Raw genomic sequence first — 16,185 nt, 5'->3', positions numbered from 1 at the left:
TTTTTTTTTTTTTTTAAGGGGAAAAAAAAAAAAGACCTGGAAAACATCCTCTACCAAGAGTATTTAGGATGAGTTCTTTTTTTAAATTTTTTATTTTATTTCTTATTATACTTTAAGTTCTGGGGTACATGTGCAGAATGTGCAGGTTTGTTACATAGGTATACACGTGCCATAGTGGTTTGCTGCATCCATTACCCTGTCATTTACATTAGGTATTTCTCCTAATGCTATCCCTTCCCTAGCCCCCCACCCCGACAGGCCCTGGGTGAGGATGAGTTCTTTAGTCCTTAGAGTGAGGCCCTTGGATTGTGAAGGGGAAGCCATACAGGAGACTCTGACTTGACCTTCACAGATTTCCATGGGCTTTTTCTCTTAGGCTGCTCTAAATCTGTGTTCCTGCGAGCGGGGTACAGCACACAGGGTTCATTCACCTGGACAGTGGGCCCAGCCCTTCTTGGCTGTCCACTGTTACCACGTGCTGGGGCTGGGGTCATAAGAGCAGGGTATGGCCTTCAAAAAGGGCTCTGGGAAGACCCACCACCCCACAAGGTTTCTGTGGAGGGTCCTGCCCCACCCCAGCCTCCTTCTCTCACTTTGGGTTGAGGGGGTGGCCCTCTCTAATCAGTCTCTGTTCCACCTAATCAAAAAAAAAAAAAATCTCAGCACAGCTATTCTAAATAGGTGAGCTTAGATCAGGTGCCTACCCAGGCTCTGGCAAGAATAAGGGACATCAAATCTGCAGGAAGGCATCCCCAGAGACTCCTGGACTAACCATGTCTTTGGGACGTGAAAGGTAGAATCTGAAAGGGAAACTAGGGTGCTGCTGACACAGGTACACTGTAAAAAACCCTCATTTCTGGCCTGGTGCAGTAGCTCACACCTGTAATCCCAGCACTTTGGGAGGCTGAGGCTGGAGGATCACCTGAGGTCAGCAGTTCAAGACCAGCCTGGCCAACATGGTAAAATCCCATCTCTATTAAAAATACGAAAATTAGCCAGGCATGGTGGTGGGTGCCTGTAATCCCGGCACTTTGGGAAGACAAGGCGGGTGGATCACTTGAGGTCAGGAGTTCTAGACCAGCCTGGTCAACATGGTGAAACCCCATCTCTACTAAAAATACAAAAGTTAGCCAGGTGTGATGGTGGGTGCCTGTAATCCCAGCTACTCGGGAGACTGAGGCTGGAGAATCGCTTGAATCCAGGAGGCGGAGGTTGCAGTGAGCCGAGATCATGCCACTGCACTCCAGCCTGGTAACAGAGCAAGACTCCAACTCTTAAAAAAAAAAAAAAAAAAAAAGGTCTCTTTGACCCCCTGCTCTCAGTTCTTTTGGGTAAATACCCAGAAGCGGAATAATTGCTAGATCACATAATAATTCTGTTTTTAAGTTTCTGAGAATCCACCATATTGTTTTCTGTAACAGCTGCACTGCTTTTACATTCCCACCAATAGTGCACAAGTGTTCCAGTTTCTCCAAGTCCTCCTCGACACTTGTTATTTTACTCACTGTTCTGATAGGAGCCATCCTAATTGGTGTGCGGGGGTTCAGAGATGCTTTGTGAATGAACATGAGTTTGTGTTACTGTTTTGCATGATCAAGCACTGTGTGTCCTGGCTCTGGGTGACAAGGAGCCACTAGAAATTCCATGGGGGCATCTCAGAGACCCAAGCCCCAAGGTTGCTAATGAATCTGTTTGATCATGGTGGGAGACAAGGTGAGGCTTTGGTGAATGTTCTTACATGTCTTCAACTATGAGATGTACGGCAACATCTGCTTGATAATCCTGTTCAGAGATTTTCCCGAGAACTTATCTTTTCTTGTTTCAGAAGGTTAAGAGGCAAGATGAAAAGGGAATAAACCTGTAATTGACGATTCAGCATAAATATAAACACTGACTATGCTAGGCATATGGTACATTATTTCCTTTGCTGAATTCATTCCCACCAGGACAATTGCAATACCTGGAAAAAAAAAATCTACTTCTCATGGAGCTCTGACAGCTTAAGGGGGGTTTTTATAGACTAACAAGGTGTTGGTAATTCGAGTTCCATGTGTTATCTATCTGCTTAACTTTTTTTCTGCATTTACAGCATTTCCAAAAATACATTTCCTAAATTATCCACCTCCACTTTCAGTAAAAGATTGTAAGATCATTTCAAATTCCAGGATGTAGGTTGTCTCACATCTGTCCCAGATACCATTTCTGATGGAGAATAATTGCTCACACCTTTGGGCAGAGTGGGGCGATAGGGATGGTTCAATAACACTTTTGAGTTCTTTTCAGATGAACTTAAAAAAGAAAGGCAGAGAAGGGAAATGGGCAAAAATTCCCCCATCCTGATGTTTAACTGTAGAAACTTGGGGTGCCTCAAATGCAACTAATCGAAAAGTTCATGCATTCATGTATTCCCACGTTTAGAATGCAAGGATCACCAGCAATGCCGTCCTGATTTGTCAATTTTCCAGTTCCTGACAAAAGGTAGGCTTGCTGGAAACCATTGAGATCCTAAGGAGATGGTCTGAGAAACACCAGACTAACTGCAGATTTTTTGATGCTCCATTCCAGTATCAAGTGAGGTCCCCAGCAATCTGTACACTTGGCTTCTCTTCCTCTGGATTCACGCAGAGATGCCAGCAATCTAACATTCTGTTTTTGGCTTTCACTGGAGGCATGAAATAAGAACTGGCCAGAAGGAGAACATTGCTGCACTTTTTTTTTTTTTTTTTTGAAAGCAATGTTCTTCTCAGTTCAGGACACCATTATTTTTTGCTTATACTATTTCAATAGGCTCCTGACTGGTCACTGCGCTGTGATTCCTGTCCCCTCCTCCGCCATCATTTATCACACTGAGTAATCATCTAATCATTCTAAAAAGTGTGTTTCATCATGTCTCTCCTCATTATGACACAAGGCTCTGGGCAGCTCCTGCATGGTTACAGGATACATGGCAAACTCTGCATCGTATCCCAGAAGCCTCTCCATTGCTTGATCCTGAGCCATTTCTTCAGCACCATCTTGTGCTAAGTTCTCTCCCACGTACGGCTGGAGGAAGCTCTGCAGTGTAATGGCTTTTGCTCTGACATGTTCGGCAATCCCTCCTTTCCATCGCTTCCTGCCTTCTCTTCCTCTGCTTCCTCTTCCGCTTTGCTTAACTCCTGTTCTGCTTCAAAGTTTAAGTCGGGTACATCCATTCCAGGAAATTACCTCATTCCTCCTCTCCACTCCCCACGTCCTCCCAGTCTGCAGTATGCATCCCTTATGTGTTCCTGTAAACTGGCACCCATACCTTGGTATTGATCACACCCTTGCCTGTCAACGTACACCGCTCCCTCCAGGCTGGAAGTATCCGACAGGACAGGTAAGTGCATCTTTGTGTCCGCATTATCCAGGTGCCCGCTGCAGAGCTTCCTAGAGCCCTTAGTGGGAGAAAATAGTGCTAGCTGGTGCTGGAGGAATGACCTAGCATTTAGTAGACTTGCAAATACACGTTGAATGAAACGGGCCCAAATCCTCTTCTGTGCCTCAAATCTGTGCTTTATTGTCCCATTGCTGGGGTCACCTCAGGACAAAATAGTGTTGTTTGTCCCGATTTAATCATCGAAGGTCCTGGAACACCTAACTGAATCTACACTGATTTCTGCTTCTGCTGTGGATAGAAAGTGACAAGCTGATGAACAGGAGAATGAGAAATGGGAGTCTGTTTGTGTGGGCTTTTTTTGGTTTGTTTGGTTTTTGTTTTCTGAGATGGAGTTTCCCTCTTGTTGGATGCACCTTCAAGTGATCCGCCCACTTTGGCCTCCCAAAGTACTGGGATTACATGCGTGAGCCACTGTGCCCAGCCAAAGAGGCCTTTATATACCCATTTATGTGAACACTTTTGTAGCAGCGTGTGTGTTGGCTCACAAGAGCCAAGGCGGAAAAGGTGGAAGCAACCCAAAGGTCCATCAATGGATGAATGGATGAAACCAAATGTAACAGACAAGGGAATGTTGTTTAGCCTTAACAATGAGGGGAATTCTGACACCTGCTGTAACATGGCTGAACTTTGAAGACATTATACTAGCTGGAACAAGCCCAGTTACGAGAAATAAACAAATCATAACTATATGATTCCACTTAAATGGGGTACTTAGAGTTGTCAAATTCATAGAGACAGAAAGTAGAATGGTGGTTCCCAGGGGCTGGGGAGAGACGGGAATGGGAAATGATTGTTTAATGAGTAGTTTAGTTTTGCATGATACAAGGGCTTCTAGAGATGCATGGTGGGAATGGATGCACAATAATGTGAATATACTTAACACCGCTGAACTGCATGCTTAAAAATTAAGATGGCATATTTTGGCCAGAGAGCGGTGGCTCATGCCTGTAATCCCAGTGCTTTGGGAGGCTGAGGCAGGAGGATCCCCTGAGGCCAGGAGTTCAAGACTAGCCTGGGCAACGTGGCAAGACTCCACACCTACAACAAAAAAGTAAATTAACCAGGTGTGGTGGCCTTCACCTATAGTCCCAGCGTCTCGGGAGACTGAGGCAGGAGGATCGCTTGAGCCCAGGAGTTTTGAGGATACAGTGAGCCATGATCGTGCCACTGCACTTCTGCCTGGGTGACAGCACCAGGCCCTGTCTCTAAAACAAATAAAAATAAAAGATGCTAAGTTTTATGTTACATGTGTTTTACCACAATTGAAAGGAGAAAAAAGATGCATCTATGGGTCTGCAGGAGAGAGGCAAAGGACTGGTCAAGGCAAAAAACATTATGGGACTATTTTGCAAACCTCAGTGTGGAAGCGTCTTCTCTCTTCTCCCTGTTTTCTCAGTCTCTTCTTTCTTCCCTCTACCCTGCTCACTCCGGGCATGCAGGCATCATGCTGGTGACCTCCAGGGCTCAGGTGACCTCTGGTCTAATCCCCTCCCCAACCTTGAATGTTATCTATCACCAAGATGACAAATTTTTCCACCATTCCCTAATTCCCAGGAAGCCCCAAAGCAGATGTCCAGATTCCTCCTTTCCCCTAAGTTTCAGATCCACATTTTCACCTGTCCTGTGGAAACCTGCGCCTACCTGAACCATGCAGAACTCATGCTCTCCCCAAGTACATCTTGCCTCTTAACCTTCTGAAAGAAGAAACAATAAGTTCCTAGGAAACTTCGTGAACAAGATTATCAAGCAGATGTTGCCCTAAGTCTCATATTTGAAGATATCTAAGAACATTCTTAGATGGGGGGAGGGGAGAGGAGGGGAGGGAAGGGGAGAGGGAGGGGGAGGGGGAGGGGAGGGGAGGGAAGAGGAGAGGAGTGAAGGAGAGGGAAGGGAAGGGGAGGGAAGGGGAAGGGGAAGGGGAAGGGGAAGGGGAAGAGGAAGGGAAAGGGGAAGGGGAAGGAGATGGGAACCTCTCCCAAATTCCCAAGGCAGAGTGACTTACTTTTAAATCTCTCAGGAAAAAACAGATTGGCCCAGATTTAAGTCAGGTGTTTATCCCTAGGCTGGGAAGAGACGGGAGGGGAGGGGAGGGGAGGGGGAGAGAGGAGGGAAGGGAAGGGAGGGGAGGGCAACCTCTCCCAAATTCTCAAGGCAGAGTGACTTACTTTTAAATCTCTTAGTAAAAAAAAAAAAAAATTTGGCCCAGATTTGAGTCAGATGTTTATCCCTGGGCTGACCACATATGACCAGAAAGATGTAATCATTTCAGAAGAAGGCAGCTGCAATGGGCAGAATTCTAAAAATGACACTCCCAAGATCCTGACCCTTGGTTATTAAATTAAGCATTAACCTAGGGACTGCTATGAAGGAATTCTGCAGATGTCATTAAAGTCTCAAGTCAATTGACCTAAAACAGGGTTAGGTGGGCCTGACGCAATCAGGCGAGCCCTTAAAAGCAGGAAGCTTTCTCTGGTTTGTACTTTGATGGAGAGGTGGGGAGGGCAGGGGAGGGCAGGGGAGGGGAGAGGAGGGGAGGGGAGGGGAGGGGAGGGAAGTAGTTTGGAGAGATTCAAAGCAGAAGGACTCAATATGCTGGTGTTATTTTTGAAAATGGAAAGAAACAACAGGCAAGGCCTAGAGCTCAGCCTCTAGGAGTGGAAACTGACTGCCAGCCAGCAGACAGCAAGGAGACAGGAACAGCAGTCCTACAACCGCAGGTAACTAAATTCTGCCAACAACCTGAATTAAGCTTGGCAGCTGATTCTTCTTACACCTTCCATGGTAGAGCCCAGCCTGGCTAGCATGTTGATTTTAGGCTTGTGAAACCCCAAGCGGGAACCCAGTCAAGCCCACACAGACTTCTGGCCTGAAATGCTGCAAGATCATGGATGGATATTGTTTTACACCCATAAGGTTGTGACGATTTGTCACACAACAAGAGGAAAGGAATACAGGAGATATCTGGGATATCTTATGGGAGTGGTGGGGCCGGTGAGAAGGGCTTCCCAGAGGAGAGGGGGTGCTATGCAGACAATTCCGTACAACCCACTTTAAATACTACCATTGGCTTCTGGCCAGGGGCGGTAACTCACACCTGCAATCCCAGCACTTTGGGAGGCCATGGCGGTAGATCACGGGGTCAAGAGTTCAAAACCAGTCTGGCCAACATGGTGAAACCCCATCACTACTAAAGATACCAAAAAAATTAGCTGGGCATGGTGGCACGTGCCTGTAATTCCAGCTACTTGGGAGACTGAGGCAGGAGAATTGCTTGAACTGGCACCCAGGAGGTGGAGGTTGCAGTGAGCTGAGATAGTGCCACTGCACTCCAGCCTGGGCTACAGGGGACACTCCATCTGAAAAAAAAAAGTACCATTGGCTGGCTTCTATCTGATTTTTTTTTGTTCCTTTTCTACTCCTTATGAGATTTACTTCGGAACCTCATGGTAAGACCTTGTAAAAAGAAGCATTAAAATTGCAATCACTTTTATCCTAATCTAGATACATTTGTTTTACCATTGCCAAAGTCTAATCTTTCCCACATCATTGTATACAATTGTCATAAACTTAATAAATTTATCCTACTAACTTCATTTGCATACCCTTTCTCTATTCTTCTCTCTCTCACACACACACAGACACACACATACACACACACAACACAATGTATAACGAAATTGTTCATTTATCCCTCTCCTTTTTTTTGAGATGGAGTCTTGCTCTGTTGCAAGACTGGAGTACCTATAATCCTAGCACTTTGGGAGGCTGAGGCAAGATCACCTGAGGTCAGGCAGTTGAGACCAGCCTGGCCAACATGGTGGAATCGCATCTCTACTAAAATTATTAAAAAATTAGTCGGGCATGGTGGTGCATGCCTATAATCTCAAGAGGTGAGGCAGGAGAATCACTTGAACTCAGGAGATGGAGGTCTTAGCACTTTGGGAGGCCGCGGTGAGCGGATCACGTGAGGTCAGGAGTTCCAGACCAGCCAGGCCAACCCGGCAAAATCCTGTCATTACTAAAAATACAAAAAACTATCTGGGCGTGGTGGCAGGCACCTGTAATCCCAGCTACGCAGGAGGCTGAGGCACGAGAATCACTTGAACCCAGGAGGCAAAGGTTGAAGTGAGCCAAGAATGGGTCACTGCACTCCAGCCTGGGCAACAGAGTGAGACTCTGTCTCAAAAAAAAAAAAAAAAAAGAGAGAGAGAGAGAAGAGATAAAGAAGAGGCAAGGGCAATTTGGTCAGTGAGTTGCCTCTAGCTCCTCGTTTTTAAGTTACCTACAGACACTCAGTCGGTTAGGAAGAGTAGAGAAAGGCAGATAGAAGGTCCTGATGACATCTCTTCTAGTGCCATTTCACAGATCAAGTCCAAGATCCTGAGTACTCTGAGCACACTGCAAACGACCTCCCCCATCACGCACTGTTGCGTGGGCTGTGATTGCTACATCCGTGAGCACTGTCAGAGTCGGATTACTGAAGATGTCAGGAGCAAAATAGGAGAGAGAAAGTGCGCATGGAGAAGTGCACAGTCACATGACGACTGCTCTTGATCTGAGTGCTGAAAAGAAAGGGTCAAGGAATGCAGAAAATGCAGCCAAGCCTGATGTGACAAAGAGGAGCTTCACCAGCAGCAGCTCTCAGTATCCCAGCAGGGTCTGGTGCACAGCTCTGTCCCATGAGGTCATTGAAACATTTGGGGAAGTTTTTCACAGGGAGGGGCCCAAGTCCTGCCCAAGGTAGAGAGGTTCTCCTACCTCTCAGGGAAGCCCAGATAATAATGAAACCAGACTGAGTTCTCAAAGCATGATCTCCAGACCAGTAGCGGCGGCATCCCCTGGGAACTTACTAGAAATGCAAATTCTCGGCCGAGCGCGGAGGGACACCTGTAGTCCCAGCACTTTGGAAGGCTGAGGTGGGTGGATCACTTGAGGCCTGGAGTTCAAGACCAGCCTGGGCAACATGGCTAAACTCTGTCTCTACTAAAAATACAAAAATTAACCAGGTATGGTGACTTGCTCCTGTAATCCCAGCTACTCAGGAGGCTGAGGCAGGAGAATAACTTGAACCCAGGAGGCAGCGACTGCAGTGAGCCGAGATCCTGCCATTGCACTCCAGCCTGGATGACAGAGTGAGACTATGTCTTAAACAAACAAAGAAATGCGAATTCTCAAGCTCTATCTCAGACCTACCCAATCAAAAACTCAGGTGTTGTGGTCCAGCGAAGTGTGATTCAACAAGCCTCCCTGGTGATTCTGATACCACACTAAAGTTTGACAACTGTGGTCTTAGGAGCCACAGGTTTCAACCAGTCAGAGCCTGTCTCAATCCCAAGGGAGGCAAGTGGAAGAGGTGGGGCATTACAATGGCAGAAGACGCTGCAGAATTTAGAACAGGAACCAGGATGCCGAGCTCTCCGTGCGCAATCAAAAACCATCTCAAGCCAGGCATGATGGCTTGTGCTTGTAATCCCAGCACTTTAGGGAGGCCGAGGCAGGAGAATTGCTGGAGTGATCTTTCTCCTTCTCAGGAGTCACATAGCAAGACCACATCTCTATGAAAATTTTAAAATTTGGATGGGTATGGTGGCTCATGTCTGTAATCCCAGCACTTTGGGAAGCTGAGGCAGGTGGATTATCTGAGGTCAGGAGTTTAAGACCAGCCTGGGCAACATGGTGAAACCCCGTCTCTACTAAAAGTACAAAAAATTAGCTGGGTGTGATGTAATCCCAGCTACTTGGGAGGCTGAGATTGGAGAATCGCTTGAACCCAGGAGGTAGAGGTTGCAGTGAGCCAAGACTGTGCCATTGCACTCCAGTCTGGGTGACAGAGAAAACCCTTTTCTCAAAAAAAAAAAAAAAAAAAAAAAAGCCCTGAGTTGGAACTTTTGGTTGAGTTAGAATGATGCAGAGTACATGCTGCATTTGTTGAATGAAAGAGAGGGAAAAGAGGAGGGAATAAATTAATGAATATGAGTGCTACATTCTAACGACAAATTAAAAGTTATTTGGGGTGCTAGAATTATCCATGAAGTAATGAACCAGGTATTATTCTCTAAGCTCTATAGGTATCCATTCACTTAATTCTTGACAACTCCTTATGAGACTATTAACCTATTTGCTAATGCACGGTTCCTTTGTTCCTACAAACTTATAGGGACAAAATGGCATACCCACATCACTGAGACAGGACATTGGACTGGGACTGATGTATCAGAGTCACTGCAGACCCGTTTATATATGTGTTACTGGGAAAGACCATTGAGAGGTTCTGAATGAAGATACCTGGGGCCATCCGTAACTTCTGGAGATTCAATGCTCCAAAGTGAACGAATAGAGGTCATTCATTTAAAGTAGTAGGAAGTCCTTAACTAGGTTTGCTGTCATAAATGTGGGTGGAGAAAATAATTTACATCCTTAATTTTCCCTTACCTTTAACTGAGATACAGCATTTCCTTTAATGATCAATGCAAACAGAAAACTGCCATAGAATTTGCAGCACCTGAGATTGTTCATAATAGAAATCACACGCATTTTTATATTGATCACATCACACTGGTGCAGATGCCACAAAATATCAATTATGCTCATCACGACTTCCAATAACTAGAATCATTATTAAGTCTGCACTTCCAACTTGCTACCTAATGTGTTAGTAAAGAAACACACCTTTGACTACGTCATAAATTTGTTTTTGTAGTGTTGTGATACGTAATTTATACATAATTGGTTTCTCCTTTAATCTGAGTATTTTTATTTGATTCTTTAGAAATGGTATTCTGAGAGAGGGGTCTCAGGGTTCACCAGACTGGAAAGGGGTCCATGGCTTGAGAGGAGTATAATGAACTTGCTGCTAAAAAGGGCATAGGACCTACCAGTGCGGAATTAGGACCTATCAGTGTGGAACTAGGACCTATCAGTGCAGAATTAGGACCTATCAGTGCAGAATTAGGACCTATCAGTGCAGAATTAGGACCTATCAGTGCGGAATGCGCCTCTGTCCAGGGCCTAAGGAGGGGGCGTGGACTCTACATCCTGAGGAGGAGGAGGAGGAGAAATTTTGCAAGGGAAAGTGTCTTTATGGAGTACCTACTCTATACCACATACTATGTCTTATTGGAAATAATCCCATGTGATCCTAATAGCAAGCTCATGAGGTAGAAATATTCCCCCCGTCATCTTTTTTTTTGAGAAGGAGTCTCGCCCTGTCGCCCAAGCTGGAGTGCAGTGGGGCGATCTCGACTCACTGCAACCTATACCTCCCAGGTTCAAACAATTCTCCTGCCTCAGCCTCCCGAGCAGCTGGGATTACAGGTATCTGCGACCATGCCCAGCTAATTTTTGTATTTTTAGTAGAGATGGGGTTTCACCATGTTGGCCAGGCTGGTCTTGAACTCCTGACCATGTGATCCCGCCCACCTCGACCTCCCAAAGAGCTGGGATTACAGGCATGAGCCACTGCACCCAGCCCTATTTTTCCCCATTTTACAGATGCGGAAACTGTGGTTCAGAGAAGTGTAAGCATCCTGCTAGAAAATAAAGGAACTAGGAACAATTCAAACATAAGCCAGGTTTGACAGTCCACTCTCTGGCCATGGCAATGACAAGGAGACATCATTTCAATAGAACAGCTGGACAGGCCGAGCACGGTGGCTCACACTTGTAATCCCATCTCTTTGGGAGGCCAAGGCGAGGAGATCACTTGAGATCAGGAACTTGAGACCAGCCTGGGCAACAGAACAAGATCCCATCGCTACAAAAAATTTAAAAATTAGCCAGATGTGGTGGTGCATGCCTGTAGTCCCAGCTACTCAGGAGGCTGAGGCAGGAGGATTGTTTGAGGCCAGGAATTGGAGGTGCAGTGAGCTATAATGGCACCACTGCACTCCAGCCTGGGCAGCAGAGCAGGACTCCATCCCTTTAAAACAAACAAGGAAACCAAATAAAGAACTGCTGGACAGAGGAAGAAGACAGTGCAGCCCCAGAGAGGAAGCCACCATGGATGGTCTTGGAGGTGCATCACCCAGATGTCCCCTTATGAGAACCTTCTGGGAAGAGATCCAGCGTCCCCACCTTCAGGGCCTCCACAATATTTGCTCTAAGGGCGCACTCTTTCCAGGCTACACCCAGGCAATAACTGAGAACGGCCGGGTTACTCAAGCCAGGCCATTCCTGCCTGACAAAGCATGTTTCTTCCAATGTCACCTGCCTGCAGCCTAAGGCTTCTCCCATTAAATCTCCCTTCCTTCCCTCTTCCATTTCATGGGTGTCAGACCAGCATTGTGGTCTGAAGGCTCCCCTGGCCTATCTCTGCTCACTCTTACCTTTATCTTTCCCAAGTATTTCTCTCAACTAATTTCTGTGGTTTTGTTTGTTTTAGAGAAGGAGTCTTGCTTTGTCACCTAAGATAGAGTACAGTGGCATGATTATGGCTCACTGCAGCCTGAAACTCCTGGGCTCAAGCAATCCTCCTACCTCAGCCTCCTGAGTAGCTGGGATTATAGGCAGGCACCACCATGGCCCTACTAATTTTTTTTTTTTAATTTCTTGTACTGATAGGGCCTTGCTATGTTGCCCAGGCTGGTTTTGAACTCCTGGCTTCAAGCAATTCTCCCAACTCAACCTCCCAAAGTGCCGGGATTACAGGCATGAGCTGCTGTGCCCAGCTGATAAATTTCTTGGATGTCTACTTCACGCATCCTGGTATTTGCTTCTTATAGAGGCCAAATTAACACACCATCCAAATATGAGCAAAGCTCAGGGCCCCTGGGCCCCTGTGATGGGTAATCGAAGTAGAGTGCAGTGTTGTGATAGTTTTATGGGCTAGAGAAGAAAACCAAGCTCATCTTCTAAGGATCACCACGCGGAGAGTGCATCTTGGGAAAATAAATAGACATGGCACGGGGCAAAGTTGTTAAGACTTAACAGGGTCATTCTATGAAAAGTCAGTATAACGGCTACATTTGATATTCTTTTTTTTTTTTTTTTTTTTTGAGACGGAGTCTCGCTCTTGTTACCCAGGCTGGAGTGCAATGGCGCGATCTCGGCTCACCGCAACCTCCGCCTCCTGGGTTCAGGCAATTCTCCTGCCTCAGCCTCCTGAGTAGCTGGGATTACAGGCACGCACCACCATGCCCAGCTAATTTTTTGTATTTTTAGTAGAGATGGGGTTTCACCATATTGACCAGGATGGTCTCAATCTCTTGACCTCATGATCCACCCGCCTCGGCCTCCCAAAGTGCTGGGATTACAGGCTTGAGCCACCGCACCCGGCCATATTTGATATTCTTTGCAGGGAGGGACATGAAAGAGAATTTCTGGAGTGCTGATAATGTTCTGCTTTTGATCCGCGTGCTGATTAAACATGTGCTCCGTTTGTGACAATCCATCAAGGTGTTCATTTGTGATCTGTATTGCTTTCATTCATTTTTTCTCATTAGAAAGTTAGAGGGAAAGAAAAGAGGTGTATTTATGGCATCTAACACCTTTTTTAGAGACGCAAAATTCAAGGGCTGCTCTCTATAGGTATAGGATGCAGTGTTATTGTTATTAATAATTATAACTATTCATTATATAACTATTCATAATTAATATGTTATTTAATTAATATAATACATAAGTATATAATATATTAATTAACTATAATTAATAATTATAAATGATTGTGTCATAATTATAATTAATAATAATCAGGCTGGGTGTGGTGGCTCACGCCTGTAATCCCAGCACTTTGGGAGGCGGAGGCGGGTGGATCATGAGGTCAAGAGATTGAGACCATCCTGGCCAACACGGTGAAATCCCCTCTCTACTAAGAAATACAAAAATCAGCTGGGCGTGGTGGCATGTGCCTGTAGTCCCAGCTACTTGGGAGGCTGAGGCAGGAGAATTGCTTGAACCCGGGAAGCAGAGGTTACAATGAGCCGAGATCACGTCACTGCACTCCAGCCTGGCGCCTGGCAACAGAGTGAGACTCTGTCTCAAAAAAAGAAAAAAAAATTAATAATAATTAATACAATGCATTAATTAACACTGGTGAAGGTAGGATGTACTCTGCGAAGGCCCACCCAGGAGCTCCGGGGATCCCCGATTTGAACTTGCTCGTCCTTAACAAAGAACCCTAAGGCTATTTATCTCTGGGTCCATACTTGCTAACAGAGATTCTAGACCCATCTAATATATATGCCCTTCCCAGCCAAACTTCAGTTAAATAAATAAATGACTCCCTTACATCTTGACATTTTGGATGTGTCAGAAAGAGAAGAAATAGAGAGAGTTGTACAATCCTTGGGATTGCCTGGGGCAGGGGGCAGCGCTTGACTTTGAAAGCGTGATGTGTAGGTCTGAGAGAACGGATCTGCCTGGGCGGAGAAATGTGGATATATGTTTGACAAATCAATTCTCTTTCTTGGAGGAGAGAGGGGGGGTTCCCTCGGAGGTCAGGCAGCTTAATTACCATAGGCAAAGCAGGGCAGAGGGGTCCTGCAGCATCAAGGGGTGTCCTCACAATGATACTTGCACAGGGACTCGCTGGCATCACCTGGTCGTCTGGGAGCTGCCTTGGGGAGCCTCTGAAATTAATGACATCCTCACCTCCACGAGCAGGGCCAGCCTCTGCCTGCAGTCTCACAGTTTCAGAAACGTCTCTCAGCTAAAAGGCACAGAGCTCTCTGATAAACAGGGAAGGGCTCCCGTTGGATCAGAGGAGCCTGCCCAATGGCTGCTTTCTCCTGTCCGTTCAGCCGATTCTCCACCCGCAAGGTGCTCTCCTTGAGTGCCCATGACTGGGGTTGTTGACCTCCTTCCCACAGGCAGAGGGAGCTGGCATTTTGGCATCCAAGCAAGTTACAGTAATTATGCCCTCAGATCAACAGCAGCACTTTAAGAGGCAGAACACTACACAGATTAAGACCCTGCGTTAAAACTGTGGAAGACAATGTGGTGATTCCTCAAAGACCTGGAGGTAGGAATACCATTTGACCCAGCAATCCCATGACTGGATATATACCCAAAGGAATATAAAGCATTCTGTTACAAAGATACATGCACGCGTATGTTCACTGCAACACTATTCACAATAGTGAAGACACGGAATCAGCCTAAATGCCCATCAGGATAGACTGGATAAAGAAAATGTGGCACATTACACCATGGAATACTGTGCAGCCAGAAAATGAAAGGAGACTGTGTCCTCTGCAGGGACATGGATGGAGCTGGAAGCCATTATCCTCAGCAAACTAACACAGGAACAGAAAACCAGACACCACAATTCTGGCTCATAAGTGGGAGCTGAACAGTGAGATCATGTGGATACACAGAGGAGAACAACACGCACTAGCACCTCTTGGGGGCTATAGTGGGAGGGAGAGCATCATGATAAATAGCTAACGCATACAGGGTTTAATACCTAGATGATGGGTCCATAGGTGCAGCAAACCAACATGGCACACGTTTAACTATGTAACAAACCTGCACATCCTGCATATGTATCCCATAACTTAGAATTAAATTTAAAAAAATTTTTTTTAAAGTTATGGTGGTGCACGCCTGTAGTCCCAGCTACTCGGGAGGCTGAGGCAGAAGAACTGCCTGAACCCAGGAGGCAGAGGTTGCGGTGAGCCGAGATCGCGCCATTGCACTCCAGCCTGGGTAACAAAAGCAAAACTCTGTCTTAAAAAAAAAAAAAAAACCTTATTGTAGTACTTATCTCAGAGGGTTATGATAATTAAATTAGTTAATACATATAGACAGCTGTTTTGTTTTTTTTTTTTTTTTAAAAAAAAAAAGGTGCAGACACAATGGCGTCACACCTATAATTCCAACACTTTTGGAGGCCGAGGTAGGAGGATCACTAGAGCCCAGGAGTTCGAGACTAGCCTGGCCAACATGGTGAAACCCTGTCTCTACTAAAACTACAAAAATTAGTTGGGCGTGATGGCGGGCGCCTGTAACCCCAGCTACTCAGGAGGCTGAGGCAGGAGAATCGCTTGAAACCGGGGGCAGAGGTTGCAGTGAGCTGAGATTGTGCCACTGCACTCCAGCCTGGCGACAGAACAATATTTTGTCTCAAAAAAAAAAACAAAGAAGAGACACCGATATCCCTCATCCTCTATCTGAACATTTAATTTGCTGTGCCGACACTGAATTTTCAATAACTAATTTTAGAGCCATTGGACACAAAATTAAATTTATCACAATTCTTGGTGATTGACACACTGTGTGGAGTCTAGGCTGGTCTTCTTTTGATTTATTTCATTAATATTTATTTACATATCAATTTATTAATTAAAAAAAATTCTCACACATGTAATCTCAGCATTTTGAAAGGTCAAGATAGAAGGATCACTTGAGACCAGGAGTTTGGGACCAGCCTGGGTAACACAGCAACACCCTGTCTCTACAAAAGAAAATAATTAACTAGGAACAGTGGCATGCACCTGTAGTCCCAGCTACTCAAGAGGCTGAGGTGGGAGACCCTGATTCTAAAGTATGTCTTCCTTTCCTTCCCTCCTTCCTTTCTTCCTCCCTCCTTCCCTTTCTTTCTTTTTCTTTCTTTCTTTCCTTTCTTCCTTCCTTTACTTTTCCCTTCCTTCCTTTCTTTCTTCCTTCCCTCACTCCCTCTTTCTCTTTCTTCCTTCCTTTCCTTTCTTTCCTCTTCCTTCCCTCCCTCCCTCCCTCCCCCTTTCTTTCTTTCTCTTTCTTTCTTTCTTTCTTTCTTTCTTTCTTTCTTTCTTTCTTTCTTTCTTTTTCTTTCTTTCTTTCTTTCTTTT

The sequence above is a fragment of the Sapajus apella genome, unplaced genomic scaffold (genome assembly GCF_009761245.1).
Source record: "Sapajus apella isolate SASKATOON/1434 unplaced genomic scaffold, GSC_monkey_1.0 scaffold88, whole genome shotgun sequence".
Classification (NCBI taxonomy): domain Eukaryota; kingdom Metazoa; phylum Chordata; class Mammalia; order Primates; family Cebidae; genus Sapajus; species Sapajus apella.
The sequence above is the reverse complement of the archived record's forward strand: the minus strand, read 5'-3'. Positions refer to the sequence as shown.